We start from the raw sequence: 10343 nt of genomic DNA, 5'->3' as shown, positions 1-10343 counted from the left end.
TTGATCTCTCGTCAGAGACCAGTTGCCTGCCTGCAATTGTGCCTTGCTGAACTTTGAAGAGCTACCGTCCCCTCTTAAATGATAGGGGCAGGCAGGTTATAGGATTCAGGTACAAAGAGAGGTGTGAAGGGGTTATCTGCTAAATGCTCTCAAGTTGAACAAATCATAACAATATGACAGCCCAATCATGCCCAAGTAGCCTAGCTGATCGAGCTAGCTTACCGCCCGTACTAATGGAGAGACAGCTCGTGGAGGTTAACAGGATGATCTTACTTTTGATGAAAAGGCCACTGCAATTAGTGTATGGGGTTGGTTGTGCCGTGTGACAGCATACAGGATGCCGTAATGGCAGCTGCCAATAACTCAGATTTCAAGGAAGCAGACAATTAAGCCTTTGATCCGGACACAGCGACGCCTTCCGCTCTGGACCTCTCTGCTCTCTCCTGGCTGCACAGACCACGAGGTCAGCGTGCTACAAATCTCACTAAGCAAACGCAGTCTGGGCAAGAGGCCAATTATTATTACCACTATTATTGTTACCAAGATTATTGCCACTATCCCCCTCTTGCTCAAGATGGTATCTTTTCGGGTGACCAAGACTGGGTTTCAAGTTTAGGGCCCAGCATACAAGGGAGTGGAGCCCAAGTTGCTGCTAGGGATGTAAGTCCTAATTCATTTCCTTCTCACCTGGCAAATAAAACAACACAAAAGATTTACTATAAGAGAACATCTTAATCTTAATTAGTCAATTGGTCAGTCTTGGAGATATTTTAATATATTTTTGAGACACGGGCTTTTGTTCTCTGTAAATGCTCAAAATTTAAAACTGCTTCTTTGTTGCATGAGGAAGTCAAAATGGATGGCTTGTTTGCATCCTTCTGGTCAATCAGCCTCTCTTTTTGTATTTGCTGTGTATCGGTGTGCTTAGCTTCACGGAGGGAAAATAAGCCAGTTTTGCTCACAGGTTTGTGTGGGTGTGTGCAAATCATAATAACACACACACACCAAAAAGTGCACTTGATGTCCTGAGGCAGACATGATCTCATGCAGGGTTTGGAGAATTTGTGACTGTTGCTATCTCGCTGGGTCAAGACAAGCACTCCCAACTGAAAGTGAGACAATGCTAAAACTTCTTCGCAACCTTAGCTTGTTAAGGAGTAGAAAACTAAAAGGTCAAAGGCAAAATGATTAATTATAAAGCAATAGATCCTGCCTATGGAGAAATTAATGACAAAAATGTTATTCAATAAAATACATACCCCCTTACACACACACACACACACACACACACACACACACACACACACACACACACACACATCATTGACATTAAAATCTGCCTCCAAAGAATGATGTGTATTTTATTATATTTTTATTATATCCTGGGGAAATAACTGCATTAAAACAGAGCTTGGTGAAGTTCCCTTTTTTTGGTACTATGACTCCCCCAGCCAACATGGCTATTGCTAACTTTTCCAAGCTCTATATAAAGGCCATTTGGCTGGAAAAGCAGAATAGCATTGATTAGCATTACATTGATTTGGTATTCTAATGGGCCTATCTGTCTCTTTCTTGTACATATAAAACTCCCATTGAAGTCAAGTACCCTTGACATGTATCTGAAGGATAACATGACTGCACACCAAAATATAAAGGACTGAAAAGCTCCAGGGAGGATTCTCATAAAAAGAAAACACTTCTGCTAACATAACACCCAGGTTGCTTTTGACAACTCAAATATTTTTGCATTTGCCTTTTTGGATATTCAAAGTGAATACCATTTGAAGGATGAAATGCTCTGTGCCTTTGTAAAATTACATCTGCTGTTCCCAGAAGAGGCCTGCCACCCACCCATTTGTGTACCCACTCATCTGTACCTTGGCTCACAAGGCTATATTTTGTCTGAGACATTGGGATAGTAAGGATTTGACAAGCAGGATAAAGTGCCTTTGAATGGTGCCTTCTGAAACCCACTATGTAAGTGAAAAAGGAAATATCCAGACAGTTTGTCTTTGAAGTGTACAGTCCATCCTTGGCCTGAGGGCTCCAGATCATCCCAGAGTGTAGGACAGGCAACAATGGGCTCATGTTCGGTTGAATATCAGGAAAAAACTCCTTACTGTTAGAGCAGTACAGCAATGGAATCAATTATCTCGAGAGGTGGTGGGTGCTCCAACACTGGAGGTATTCAAGAGAAACCTAAATAACCACCTGGCAGATACCCTTTCATTTGGATTCCTGCATCGAGCAGGGGGTTCGACTTGATGGCCATATATATAACCCCATTCCAACTTCATTATTCTACGATTCTAAGTCAATGGAAGCTGCACTCTTGTGAGACTGCCACCATCACAGCCTTACCTCTGCAACCATTTCCACATCTACTCAACCTCACCAATTCTACTGGTGAACATGATGTGCGATGGGTGATGAGGATGATGCTAATGCTCGTGGCAGCATATGTTTTTTTTTTTTGAGACTGCAGCTGGGAAGGGTTAAATCTTCCATCTCTGTGTACCTTGGCCCTGATGAAAATGAAGCCCTGCCCCCATGTCCAAAGGATGTGAAGGAGGTAATTTGTACATTACCAAAGCAGACACAGGGCAGTTCAAGAAGCCCCATTTGCCCTCGTCAGTTAGGGCACCCCACAAATCACCTAGATTTGCTTTGGGGGAGAGGGAGGAGCGTTAAGTGTTGACACCTGAATTAGAAAAAAAAACTTGATGACAGCTGCCATAGCAAAGAAAGAGAGCACCAAAATGAAAGGAGATTGACAGCTGAAGCTCCAATCAAATCCAAACCCTCTCCTGGAAACTACAATCACTGAGCCCTCAGGAGGGCTCAAATTGACCTCACTGGACTCGTTTATTTCTCATCCACACACAACCCTGTAGCCATTCTACATTGAGGCACAACCAAGAGAAAATGCTAATTAGTTGTTAGACTAGCCCCATTCTAGAATTTCCTTGCTTTCTTGCTACAGTGTAAGTAGCTGTACTGAGTCCCCATTACATTTATATATATATTCCCCGTAACTCAATTCAGAAATATAAACGACTTGCAGAAACCAAAGAACAAATTGTCTCAGGCCACCCCCAAATGCTCCTGTGGTGGGCCAGTCCTGATTGCTTCACCATATACTTGGATACAAATTGTATTGGACTGTGTTTGCACATTTCTACTTCAGATAAACGACCAGTGAAAAATGAAGGAAGAAACATCATTGCAGGTGATACCATGCTACTGGCAGAAAGTAGCAGTGACTTGGAAAGATTACTGAGGAAAGCTAGAGAAGAAAGTGCATAGGCAGATTACAGTTGGATATTATGAAGACAGAAATCATAACTGCAGAAGAATTATATAACTTGACCATGAAGAAATTGAAATAATGAAAGATGTTCTATACAGTACCTTGGTTTGATCATCATAGCCAAGAAACCAGAAGAAGACTAAGACTTGAAAATGCAGCTTTGAAGGAAGTAGAAAAAAATCATTGTGAGTAAGAATGTGTCACTAGAGAGCAACAACATCCATACTATGGTATTCCTGAGTACTGTGCATAGATGTGAAAGCAGGACACTGAAGAAAGTTGAGAGGAGAAAAAAATTATTAATTTGGAATGTGGTGTTGGAGAGAATTATGGGTACCATGGACTATGAGCAAAGCAGTTGACTGGATACTAGATCAAAACAAGCCTGAAAACTATTTAGAAGGAAAAATTACAAAATTGAGGCTGTCATACTTTGAGCACACAAGTTGCTAGAAAAGATAATATTGGCAGGAAAAGTTAAAGGCAAAGAGAAAGACCAAGTATGAGTTGGACTGACTCATAAAGGAAGCCATGGCTATGAGTTGGCAGATTCCATCCAGCACATCTGGACAACCTTCATAAACCATCTTTAAATTTCCATCCTGTTACACCATTTAAATAAACATCAGTTTCTCAAAACCTGCTCTTTCCTTACAACTGCAGTCTGCTGGCTTGACTAAGTAGACTTATGTTGTGTACTCTGTGTTCCTGTTTATTTTGCTTCTCAGCCAGTTCTCCTAGGTAGGCAGTAACGTTCCTTCTAGCAAAGGAAGAGTGGAAAGTGTTGGCCTGTATATCTAATGTACATTTCCCTCTTAGTCATTCTTGATCTTGAAGGGCTCCTGCATCGAACATGGAACAGAGTTTGCAGGTATGAATAAAGGGTTGTGTCCCACACAGGCATGGTGAGAGTCTCAGGGCTGGAGTCCTCATATACAAAATAGTGTAAATTATTTTGAAATGTGGATCTTACCATATGGTCATTTACTGACAATGCTTCAGTAGAGAGAAAAAAATATAGAAGGGGCTTCACATCCAAAATAGGTGAGAAATTTTGGACTGCTACATGATGACACATTTTCAGAATCTTGTACATCTGTGAACTGAAGAATCTGCATATGGAAATACCCAAGCTTTGATAGTGAATGAATAGCAGAATGCTATCAAGATCATGATTATGCTGGGATCATATAAACTCTTTTACTTATATCTGAAATATACATTGCTGTTGTGGAACATCTCTACCTGATAGATCAGAACCATATGGAAAGAACATGTATGCATGCAGAAATACGTACTAATAGAAGGTAATGCTTTAGTAGATGTCCACTGACTAAGTTACCGACCTACTTACCAACTACATGAGAAATGGCATCACCTACAAGCTAGCTTATTTAATGCTTACGTACATATGACTGAGGGGAGATATGATAGCATTTTTCAAATACTTGAAATAGCCCTGCAGAGGAGGGGCAGGATCTGTTCTCGATCATCCCAGAGCGCAGGACACATAACAATGGGCTAAAGCTAAAGGAAGCCAGATTTAGGCTGTCAGGAAAAGTGTCTTAACTTCTTAACAATTACCTCAGGAGGTGGTGAGTATTTCAGCACTGGAGGCATTCAAGAGAAAACTGGACAACTCTCTGTCAGATCCCCTTTGAGTTGGATTCCTGCACTGAGCAGGAGGTTGGACTTGATGGCCTTATAGGCCCCTTCCAACTCAATTATGCTATGATTCTACAACATGCCATTAATATCTGGATAATTTCATTTAAGGTCATCATTGGCAGGTGTTTTTTTTTACTAAATATGAAAAAGTTCTTTTCTAAGAAATAAGAAATATGTGGAGCCAATTTTTAGCAGGCTTCATTAACGCCTCATTAATTTGTTCAGACGTGAAGACTTCTTTTGATTGTGGCACTTCTTGCTGGCAATTCTTAATTGTTGACATTAAAAAAAATATGCTGAGCAGAGCAAAGAGGAATGTTGGCTGCAGAGCACACTTTACTTCTGAGTCTCAAAAATTAAGCATAACTGGCACAGTAGCTTAATAACCTCTCTCAAGAACCATAGTTCAATCCCTCGTGCCATCAGAAAGGTTAGGCATTTAAATCTTGGCAAATAGGCAGTTTATGAATCTCTCTGCACACAGGCAAGGAGTCAATACAGAAAATCTAGAAGAAGACAGGAACTATTCTTCTTGTGAACGTATGGCCTATATGAAATATGCATGCACTGTCTTTATCAACCAGAAAAGGATTCTTTATGTATACATAGACTCTGGAAAACAAATGGAATGAGAGGAATTGCACTGGAAACATCATTGTAATCCAGCATATTCTATGTGGAAGCTAGTGATGGCTGAGCCTGTGAAGACGGAAACAATTCATACTATTTATCAAGTTCTAATGTATTTCAGATGTGGTGCACTGATGCCACCTGGAACTAGCACTAGCTCACAAGACAACATGTAACAACACAAATTTTAGTTCTGTCAGCTTTGAAATGTAGTATTTCCTGTGGTTCACATTTGGTACTGATGCTGCTGAAAAAATAATTATAGTGAAACTGAGTTTACAGGCGGAAAGTATCATTTCAACCCTCCACCCCCTTTTTGTGTTTATTCATACTGTCTTTAAACTGGAGATAACAAGCACTATGAGACATTTATTTTTTTCTGTTCATTTACACATTTGCTGGCTGGATAACTCAGTGTGTCAAAGCATATGGACCAGCAGTTTGATTCCCTGCTGTCCTTCCTGGGAGGAAAGCCAGCCTGTGCAGCTTGGGTCAAGCTGCACAGTCCCAGGGCACCCCCCTAGAAGAAGGGAATGGGAAGCCACTTCTAAGTACTTTGTCCCTAGAAACACCTGGAAAAAGGTTGTCATAAATCAGATTCAACTTGAAAGCACATAAGTATTTCTCCATGCATCCTGCTCTGCACGATTTATTAGTTCTCACTTCCACCCCCTTTTAAATTTTATAGCAATAGGTGTCCTTGCCTTCTGAGCTGTACCAGTCACCATCAATGCAAAATTGGACCAGGTCCCTTCCCTTGCGATATCGTCCTGGAGGTTGGCATTCCAACTGATGCACAAGTTCTGATCCTCGTACATCCCTAGAAATTCCATTCCTTTTTACTTATAGGTTTAGTTCTAGTGTGTTGGTGACATAGCACAGCCATACTGAATCAACATACCTTATTTTGTGTCCTAGTTTCCTACTTTATCTGACATAGGTAGATAATTATCATTCACTATGTCCTCCTCTTCATGATTCAAACTGTGAGCAGCAGCCTTGATGTTTCCAATAGACAAGACTATATAAAGTACCAGGCCATAGTCTTCCAGATGTGCTAGAGTAGAATCCTCATTGCTCAAGCCAGCTGGTGATGATGGATGTTGTAGTACAACACATCTGGAGGGCCAACGATTGGAGACAGATAACTGATTTTTTTCCCCCTCTGACATTTGATTAGGAAAAGAAAGCATAGACCTGAAATCTTTTCACATGTGATCGATGGGGCTTGACCAAATATCATATAATTTCATTTTTTCCAATAAAAACTTGCTATTTTATGAAGCACAAATATTTCCTGTGAATTTTGATCATCACAACCACTTTTTTTTTGTTGGTCATAGTTTCCTTTTTTTAAAAAAAAATGTACAAACTCTGTTGGACATCCTTGCATTCCCTGGGGCTGCCAATGCTTCCTGTTTCTGTGTATGACCCTACCGTATCGGCCCCTATCCTAATGCAATGCCTGTCACTGGCGGTCTGAAAAATAATCAGATCAGCGTGACCAGTCATAAATGACTCAATACCACTGAGGACAAAGGAGGGAGATTTTCCCAGAGGGAGACTGAGGGTGCAATCTGATGGCAGGAAAAACACATCTGATCACACTAGAAAGGGTCACTTTACAGGGACTGATCTCCCTTTAAAGCAACCCTCCCCTCTGTTAGGGAATCACTCCAGCCCAGCCCTCAAAAGTGGAAACCCTACAGATGGACCAAAAAAGGTCCAGCTTGGATAGAGATCCGAGTCTGGCAGGAGTGCCATGCTCCTATATGTCATGTGATTGCTCAGAAATAGATCACATGAGACCGTTCCACGAGAAGTCTATAATGCGATCTATTTCCCCACGTCATTGCACCTACTGTAAAGGCTGAAATGCTGTTGCCTAGAAGAAAATGTGTACTTTCCAGTCTGTTCCTAGCTAGCAAGCAAAGAAGCCTCGCCATGATTCTTGTCAGGGGGAGGGACATGCGCGCTAGCTTGGTGAGTGTATGTGTGCCCCTGAGAATAGTCTTGCGGAAGTTTTACTTGCCAGTTTGGAAATAGACTGTAAAGTTTCAAATTTTCTTATGCTAAGCAACAAGATGGCAGTATATAAATACATCAGATACGAAAACAGTTGATGGCAGCATTTCTACCTTAGATTTCTAAAAAGTACAGTTTTGGGATCATCCTGAGCCATTTTGCATTTTGGACTCAGGTCACTGTTATGTGTCGTATTTTACTTTTTCCCTGCATAAGCACCATTTAAAAAAAAAACAACTCCTCTTATTATCATATTGGGAAACAAGCACACACTTTAGCATATACATTTTTGCATTGATTTTCTTCCTCATGCCTTCTCTTTTTTCCCCCTCTTAGTCCTGTTATAGACTCCTTGACATCAATACACTAGAACGAGCATTAATGTTATCTGCCAGAACCATTGTATCTGGGAATTGCTCTGGCTGGTTAAGCTGAAGTCTTTTCAACCTCTTCCTAATGCCATGTGAAATTAGAAGTTATTTAGACTGCAGAATGTTACAGAGGAAATGTTGCACAAATAATAAACTGTTTTAGATCATACCTCATGAACTGGAGCCTATGGGAGGATGAATGTCAACTCCAAACCGTTATATTACAACTCTGGCACAATTGTTTAGAAGGCACGCTGATGGAGAAAACATGCTTTCTTCTGAAATGATTCATGTGCAGCATATCAGCCTCTGTGTTCCTCACAGTAGGCTGAATGTATTTCCCCAGCACAAACTAAGAGTAAGGATGTACAGAAATGTCACCAGTATCTCAGTTGCAGTTGAGACAGGTTGCCAAAAATTCTGAAGCCCCTGTGAAAGCTGTTGTTTGCAATGCAGGGCCCAAACAACAGGTGTTTTTCTTTTCATTGTAGCTTCTACAATTAGCACCAAAAAGGGCCAGCTTCTATTACATTGCTCTGCAAATGCCATAACTGATGGAGGTAAATGCCCCAAAGTTATGCAGTCACTGTAGATGTTATCAGTTGCATGCTGAAGTGACACAGCTCAGTACGCAACAATGTCTACGGTGACCGAATGCTCAGAAAGACATAGTTTACCCATCCAGTGCTTCTGCTCTTAATAGTCCATGAAACAAGGCAGCACTTAGTTTTAAATTGTTTTAAATGTGCACATCTATAAATGTGCACCAAAACGTTCTTGCAAATGTGCAAATTTTGTTTAGGGTCGAACCAAAAAAAATCTCACTTTCTCATGGTGAGCTAACATCCGGCATGCCCTCATTTGTTGTACAAGATCAAAATATTTGGGTGACGAGTAAAAAGGCCATAGGGTTTACTGTTAGATGAAAATGTTTATTATAGCAAACAAAAAAATATGGCACTTTAAAGACTGTTATATTTTAATGTGAACTTTAGTGGACAAGTCCACTTCTTCAGACATATGAGGCAAAATACATACACACTAAAACATTCATGTCCAGTTTTAAGATACTGTGGTACATGGTTTCAATTATGTCTTCCAGGGTATTAGCTATTCCACCCAGTTTTGTGTTATCCACAAATTTGATAAGAATTCCCTGCATCCCCTCATCAAAGTCATTAATAAAAATGTTGAAGAGCCCTGGGCCCAGGGCCGAGCCTTATGGTACCCCACTTGTTACTTCCTCCCACTGTGAAAAAGAACAACTGATAAGACTCTCTGAGTTCAATTCTGTAACTAATTGTGTGTCCACCTGACAGTTGCTCATTCCTTTTTCTTCAAAACCGCTGACTGCATCTCTTTTTCTCTCTCCCAGGGTACTTTACAAGGGCACTCCACCACTGAACCACAGTTCCTAATGTTATTCAAACTGTGACCCTGTTGATTTGAAAATGTCTTCGTCCCTGGACAAGCTCTCGTGGCTTAAAAGTAACATCTTGTTCAACAGAAACAGAGCCAAGCCTACCTTCTAACATCCATGTTAATCTCTTCAGTCATTTGGGTCCGAGAAACACTTAATTCCCTGAACATACAAAAGTATGCTTCAGAAGTATATAAAAACATGTGAAGTTCATTTGAGAAATCATCTCAATGCCAGAGTGCTTACTTCAGGTGAAAAGCATTATAGGAAAACACGTTTCTCTATTTAAAGTCGTAACCCGCAATGTTTGAAAGCCTCGGGTAAAGTAAATGTTGAAATGAAACGTATAATCCTTCTGAACAAACTAAAATATGGTATTTTGGTGACATTTAGTCAAACAGATTTCTAAATGGAGACAACTTCTGTTTTAAAGAGCCATTAATGTGAATTTGAGGGGTTTTTTTTTTTCACAGATCCTGAACTTGGGCTGAACCATTTGCCATGGGCTTACCAGATTCCTCTCTCTGTAACGCAGCTAAGCTGGAAAAAGATATGCAGTGCCCAGAACGAATCTCTGCAAATGCCACACACAGAAGTGATAACACATAAACATTTGTTTTCTTCCTTCATTCCTATAGCCCCAGGTATTTGGTTTCAGATTTTATATAAAAAAATAAAAACACAGGTTTATAGGAGCTCAATTAGAGTTTGTGAGTTTGTATGTATAGAGGCAGGTGTCTAGCTTTCTACTAACCACTGAGCTTCTGCTAACTGCTGACTGGCACAATCTTACTAAATGCTGCAGCATAAATAGGAACTACATGGACAATTACTGTATAGCAGGGGAAACTGTCATTCTCTTTTCTCATGTACTCAAAGTACACAGAATTTAAACCACAGTAAAATCAAAAAAGGCCTA

The 10343-nt window shown here is 40.4% G+C and overlaps 1 long non-coding RNA gene across 1 annotated transcript in view; it reads right to left on the bottom strand.

Moving 5' to 3' along the window:
* The window catches only part of LOC140702611 (uncharacterized), a 28416-nt gene extending 18807 nt beyond the window's left edge, over window positions 1–9609 (bottom strand). Inside the window, exons 1-2 of the long non-coding RNA XR_012081821.2 lie at window positions 9530–9609; window positions 6510–6727 (exon numbers count right to left, since the gene is read on the bottom strand). This is a non-coding gene — a long non-coding RNA (uncharacterized LOC140702611). The remainder of the gene's footprint in view (window positions 1–6509; window positions 6728–9529) is intronic.
* Window positions 9610–10343: the final 734 nt, after the last annotated feature.

Source organism: Pogona vitticeps, chromosome 1 (genome assembly GCF_051106095.1).
Source record: "Pogona vitticeps strain Pit_001003342236 chromosome 1, PviZW2.1, whole genome shotgun sequence".
NCBI classification, from domain to species: domain Eukaryota; kingdom Metazoa; phylum Chordata; class Lepidosauria; order Squamata; family Agamidae; genus Pogona; species Pogona vitticeps.
This window is presented reverse-complemented; position numbering and strand designations above follow the sequence as displayed.